At 43.1% G+C, this 7,021-nt stretch overlaps 1 protein-coding gene across 6 annotated transcripts in view; it reads right to left on the reverse strand.

The window, feature by feature from the left end:
- Positions 1-7,021, reverse strand: part of Stard13 (StAR related lipid transfer domain containing 13) — a 211,015-nt gene that overhangs the window by 141,377 nt on the left and 62,617 nt on the right. The window lies entirely within an intron of this gene.

Consider the following 7,021-nt stretch of genomic DNA (forward strand, 5'->3'; position numbering starts at 1 on the left):
GAAGGAGTCATCGTTTGATTCAACAGAGCCCCCTGCCCTTCCCCAGCTCCTGCTACTCTGAAGACAGACCTGTCGTAAAGAAAGATTAAAGACAGTCCACGCTTGAGGGAAGTGGTGACAAACTGCTTTCCAAACAAGTGTAAAGAGTCTGGAGTATGCTGAGAAGATGGTGACACGTGTGGAGAGGCAGGAGTGCATCATGGGAAATCCAGTGTTTTCTCCGTGTTAACTCAGCCTTCCACACTCCCTAATGTGCCTTTCCCTCCCCTGAAGCAAATAAACTCTGTCCCCCACTTCAGTCATCTCATTTAATTTGGATTTAACCTGCAGCTAGATTCAAAATACAGATTAAAATTCAGCTAGAGCAGTAAAACCTCATATTAACAGCTCTTAAAAAAATTCTGTGTGAGTATTTTTTATTCTATACCAGCAGGGCAGCTTGCTAGAGGCCAATATGTGTAATTTCATACTTTATAAAATATTTAAACATCTTGAAATGACTCCTGAAAGAGTTCACCTTTGAAATTCTTTCTTTGCAAAATGCTGACTAACTCTTTGCAACTTGGGTAATTGAGAGCAGGCTCCTATAGGGACATTTGCTCACTGATGTTTTTACAAATTGATCTTGTAGTTCCCAGGTATTTCAAATAAGTTGGGTCAATTTAATGGTTTTTTAGTTTAGTCACATATACACCCTTAGATTTATTTAAATTTAGTTCTTTCACGGAAGTCGATTGCCTGCATGTATGTATATATCCCATATGCATGAAGTGCTCATGGAGGCCAGAAGAGGACATCAGATCCCTTGGAGCTGGAGTTGTAAGCCATCATGTGGATGCTGGGAATTGAACCCAGGCTCTCTGGAGAGCAACTGTTCTTAACTGCTGGAGTCACCTGTCCACCCCCTATTTATTGCATCTTTATGGCCACAATTAATATTCATGTTTCTTATGATATTTAGGGGGAGGAGTAGCAGATCAACATGAACAATGATGACCGTGGCCATACATAATGAAGGAACACAGGCTTTGGTCAGACAAACCAGGTCACCTCATGGCTTTGCTGGTTGTTTGAGCTTAACTTGACACATTACTTGACCCTCCTCTCTAGGGCCTCGGTTTCTTAATTTCTAATGAAACCCATCCATAGAACATATTATGAGATGGATTAAATGAGATAGTTATTTACCATGTGTGATGGTTTGAATATGCTTGGCCCATGGGATACTATTAGGAGGTGTGGCCTTGTTAGAGGAAGTACAACACTGTGTAGGTAGGCTTTGCAGGCATCTAGAGCTCAAGCTTCGCCCTGGGTGGATGAGATGGTCTCCTCCTGGCTGCCTTCAGATTAAGATGTAGAACTCTCAGCTCCTTCTCCAGTACCATATATGCCTGGATATATATCATCAGGCATGCTTCCTGCCATGATGATAATGGACTGACCCTTTGAACTTGTAAGCCAGCCCTAATTAAATGTCCTTTCTAAGAGTTGCCTTGGTCATGGTGTCCCTTCACAGCAATGAAACCCTAACTGAGACCCACACTTAGACAGGACCTTCTCGGATATATGGCCAGTTCATTAACTTGGCCTTGTCATTTCTGTGTTCTTGAATCCACATTTCTAAATTAAAGTCTCCCTTCTTGTGTACTCAAACATTTTTAGTTGCTCCCCCTTATGGACTCATGGTAGTCTGCCCAGCCTCATTATGTATATTGCATTGAATTTAGCCTACAGTCCAAATTCTACTCAAACCATACATTCTGGCTCATTCTGCTGTCCCACTTTGGGTACTCCCTGTGATCTTTGACCAGTGGCAGGCAGCACAGCTATTTCCTGTAGCTCAGCCCAGTTACCTTTCCTCTTTACCTCTCCACCTTGGTAACTGTGGACATTTCTACCTCAACAATGCCTGTTGTGTTATTCCATTAGTCACCACGAACTATTCCCTCCCATGAATTGTCTATACTCAGGACAGCTTAATGTCTTATCTCACTTGAGGGCAATCTCCTTGAGAGCGGTAATCCTGTTTATACAGCTATTGCATCACACCCGGCACCAGTCAGCATCTTGTACACAGTTAACTCTGGTCAAGTGTTTTCTAAGATACTTAGTGCTAGATATGAAATAGGCTTTGCAGGCCCAAGTGTGTGAGATGCTTGTTCTCAGGTGGAGAGGCTATTTTAAGATATTCTAGGAACATAAAAGGTAGAGCCTAGCTGGAAGAAATAAATAGGTCACTGAGTGAAGGTCCCCAGTGGCATGCTATCTCTGGGTCATTTCTGTCCTTCCCTGCTTCCTGTCTGTTATGAGCTGAACAACTTTCCTTGGCCACAAGCTCCAGACACCATGACATTTGTTGAGGTTTGGTTTTTTTTGCTGTGTATTGTAATGCTAAGTGTGGGCTCCCAAGTACTTGGTTGCCCCCCAGAGACAAGAGAATTTGCACACAGACCCAATGGAGTTACATGACCTTGCCCCAAAGTTATTTCTGATTTGTGAATAAAGATGCTAACAGTCAATAGCTTGATAGGAGAGACATAGGCAGGTTTTTGGGTTTCTGGGCTTAGAGGATGAGAACAGAACCAGAAGAGGAAAGAAGAAGGTGAAGATGAAGGAGAAGTCACCATGGGTTAGGTGAATTCATGAAAAAATGGCCCTGAGGACTGGCCAATTGGAGTAAAAAGCAGCCCAGATGAAACACAGTAAGTAATAACTTGGGGTTATAGATAGGAAATAGATTATAATAGCTTAGAGGGTAGATATCTGCCCAGCTCTTGTGGTATTTAAGGCTTATTGTAAATACAGAGGTTGTGTGTGTGTTTTATCTAGGAACTGAATAGTCAAAGACATGATAGAAACCCCGGATTGAGATGGAACATTTTTACAACAGACATTCTCCCTTACAACAATCCCCAAAACATGGAGCCCAAGTCAACTGTTCTTCTATAAAGTTGTTTCTGTTGGTTATTTGGTCGAAGTGATGGTGATTAATACACACTTCAACAGTACACATGATATAGAAAACAATTAGTTTAATTGTTTAGTACTAAGAGGTAGTGCCTTTGGATGTTTGTGCTCATCACTGAAATAACTAAAATGGATCTCACGAGAAGTTTACTACTGTTCTATCCTAACCCTTCCAGGAGGAATGCCGATGCTAGCGAAATGGTGCCTGCATGGAGGTGAGCTCTCTAGACAGGGTGGGCTCAGAGTCGTCAAGGATGCTATGCTGCTCAAAGAAGTCTATCTTTCTGGATTGGAGCCCAGTTACCTAGATTCTAAGAAAGACCCATGGCCAATGGATGGGACACAATCTTCTCAAGCTGTAACCTGAGAGTTTTTTTGACATCTGGAAAGCATTAATCCTTCCATGTCCTCCAGTAATGCCAGCATGGATACTTTCTGCAAAATGGCCGGAAGGTGAAGTTATACAACAACGAAACACACAGCGATGAGAGCAACAAATGAACCATTGAAAGCAGAACTGGGGACTCTCTCTCCACAACTGTCTGTCTCCAACAGTGGGAACACCCTGATCCAGGCTCATCCACTAAACCATAGTGTGGATGACCTGTTGTTACATACCAAGGCACTTGGCTCGAAGTAGGCAATTTATAAACCTTTTTGAGTGAGTGATTGTGTACCCTTATACAAAAATGAAAAGACAATAAACATACTTCATTTCTTGGGAAGCCAGTAGAGTGGGTTACAACATAGATAGTCAATGTTTTGAGTTTAGCAGAACTTGGTAAACACACAAGACTTAAAAGGCTGTCTTTGAAAAGAAGCCAAGGGGGATTCTAGGCTTTGAAGATATGTTGTCAATGCTAGCTAGGCATTCTCTTGCCTTCTAGCTGCAGACTTAAAAGTGGGCTACGATAGGTGGGATATGCTACCAACCTGAACTAGAATTCTAAACCCATCAGATAAGTATTTTAAGGGGGCAGTGCTTTATTGGGGGGCAAGTTAGGTTGGATCTATGAACCATTATCTAATGGTAAGATATTCATTCATGCCAGAGTTGAAGTTCAGCTCTGTACTTAGGTGGTTTAGCCTTGTTAAAGTACAAAAATATTGCCTATTTTAACAGTAGTTTGACAACTATATACTTTCAGAAAACTGAATCCATTTTACTAGGAAACTCCTTGCTTAAAAGTGTAATTTCTAAGTTGTTCTATATGTCTTTCCTTCCTCTGATGGTATTTCACATGGGCTAACTTTAGGTTTCCTATGACTGTGGCCCGAAGTTCCACTATGTGTAGTTATGGACAGCCTGGCTTTTGATCCACCCTGTGAGTAGCTAACCCACAGTAGAATGGGCCTTGTAGCTTATTGTTCGTGTCATGCTTTCTTTTTACAGTGAACATCCATGTGTGTGCAGGCACTTTGTGTATATGGGAGTACTTCATTCTTACGACTGCATGGAATGGCCATCATTAGTATTCTGTGTAGTTTAGGAAACAAGTTTGCAGGGATCATGGGAAGTACTCAAGATTACTTAGACAGGAAGCACTAAGACTTGGATTTGAATCCCATCTGGAAAATAACAAGGCTGGTGACCTTAACTAATGCATATTACCTACAAACTAAAAATTTCAGAAAAGATTTAGCCTCTCGGTGCTGCGTGTTAAATCAAGGTTCTGAAGTGTTCATAGCACGCAAGTCAAATGGCTAACATCAATCACAAACATGCTAATGTATTTAAATGGCTATGCACCAGGCAGATCCAGCTATGGAGGAAAAAAGTATTCCATTAAGACAAAGGCTGTTGGGAAACCCAGAGAGAGGGATCTTGTATTTATGTGGATGTGGACGTGGACATGGATAGAGGCTATCCTCATGCTCAAAAGCAGGGATGAAGTCAGTGAAGTCCCAGGGTTTATGTGAAGGAAATGGTTTTGGCAAGCCATGGGTTTAGGTATTCCTCCGCCAAACAGCCCCCTTTGGTCTTCACTCATGTTCTCCAGTTCCCACCACTTAATCCAGGCTACACAGCCTTTCCAAACCATAACCAGATGCACTGAACACGTTCCAAAGACTTCGTTTAAGTCTTGCTAAGTAGCGACTACCTCCTGAAATCCAGCCAGGATAGGCTCACAAATAGTTAAAGCAAACAGAATAAAATGGATATTGAAACAGTACATAATGAGATGTGTCTACATACTGCAAAAAAAGCATCAAACTGGGCAGTGTGGCCCCAGTCTCCTTTTGTCCCCTCAAAGTCCTACAAGTAGCTATGATCTGAGAACATGCCTGAAGGACTCCCAGCTTAAATGGGGATGGCTGGCTATTATTCCACACAAAATCCTAGCCTTAGGCAGTGAGCTGGCTTTCCATCAACCCAAAAGCCTACCATTTACATTGCCTTGTCACAGTCCCTCACACTATGACACAATATCTCCCACTTTAAAAGGTGTTACTTTGCTAATGGTTACAGGAAATTGTTCATGAAGGATGAAACAATGCTTAGTCAAGTAAAAGTACCAAATGACGTTCATGACCCTTCATAGCTCATGAGAAACAAGAGGGGAAAATTAGGATTCTCAATGACCTCAGTGAGTGAGACAGTTACTCATTGTACATCAAGCCTATAAAACAATTTTAAAGGAAGCTGAGAATTTAGGAGAATGACTGGGGAACCAATTTAAAACAAACCAGTGCTGGAGTGGCACATTCTTCCCAGGTCCTTGGGGAGTGCTGTGAATCATTGTTTTTGGAAGAGAAGCAAGCTTTGTGCTTAACCCAGGACAGCAAAGAACGGAGCCATGCTCTCTAGGGCTGCCATGTTTGGGTACATCCAGTCATCCCTATAGCAGAGACCCTACCTGAGAGCCAATCAAGAGCTAGCGTATCACACATTCATTTCGGTTAATTTTTCATTCATTTCCCCCTTCAGTAATAAGGCGGATGGGCAGAAGCCAATCTTCCCATCTGATTAACAACCTTCCCCCAGCCCCCAAGCACACTGGTCAGGCAATGAAATGAAAGTATTTGGGACTCCTAGAAGCCAGGCCTCCTCTATCTTTTTGAGCTTACCTCACTGGTGGGGTCTTTTCCTCCTAAAATACAGCTATCCTCCTCGAGGCTCACACCACTCCTGGGTTCTCCACCCTGTGGATGCTTCACAACTACAGGTAACTAGTGTTTGGAAGACAGACATTCCTTGGTGCTGTCTGTCTCTTTAGAACCTTGACTAGTCTGGCACAATCTCAAACTGAATACAAGTAAGCACTTCTCAAGTTAACCTTTTCTGCTTAAAAAAAAAAAAAAAAAAAATCCCCTCCCCTGAGTGCTCTGTGGCATAGCCAGCTTACCAGTCTCCTCATGTAAACAGCGGTGGTGCGGCAAGGGAGGAGGTCTGTTTATTATTTTTGATCCTGTTTTGCTTCTGGCAAAATTTCTCAAACAGCCAAAGTTGGCAGAGCCCTGATCATTTCTTCTGACGAGCTACTGTTTGCAGCTACAGCTGGGACTATTCTGGCCTAAGGTCAGAGTTGTCCAATGTGCAGGGGGAAAACAACCCTCCACACAGACTTCTTTCTGTAAATCAGGACCCTCCTTTAACTCACTCTTTCTCTGCATTATAGAGCTGAGGATTTTGAGACCTGCTGTCTCCAGACCAGCACAGGCTCAATTCAAGTCCCATGTGATCAGCTCCTGTCTGAAAAGACCCACTGTGAGGGCATGCACACGAGTCTCAGCCTGGGAGCCCCTGGGGAAGTGTAGGGTGGCTGGGTGCTCCACCAGGCACTTTCTTGGGAGAAAGGCAGCATTCTGAAGGTTAGAAAGTGGGGAGGTTAGGCTAAGGGTAGAGGAAATTTTTCTTTTCCCTCTTTTTGGGCCATGGCTTGCCTAACCACACTATCCAGCCTCTGGCAAGAAATCCTGCTGCCCTGACATTTACTTTGGACACAGAGTTGATAAAGAGCAGCCAACTCTGGGAAGGCAGTAAGAGGGCAGAAAGAGGGTGTTAGTTGTAGGGTGGTCACAAGCCGGTTGTAGCTGAATGATGTTCTCTGGC

The sequence above is a fragment of the Mastomys coucha genome, unplaced genomic scaffold, assembly GCF_008632895.1.
Source record: "Mastomys coucha isolate ucsf_1 unplaced genomic scaffold, UCSF_Mcou_1 pScaffold22, whole genome shotgun sequence".
NCBI lineage: Eukaryota > Metazoa > Chordata > Mammalia > Rodentia > Muridae > Mastomys > Mastomys coucha.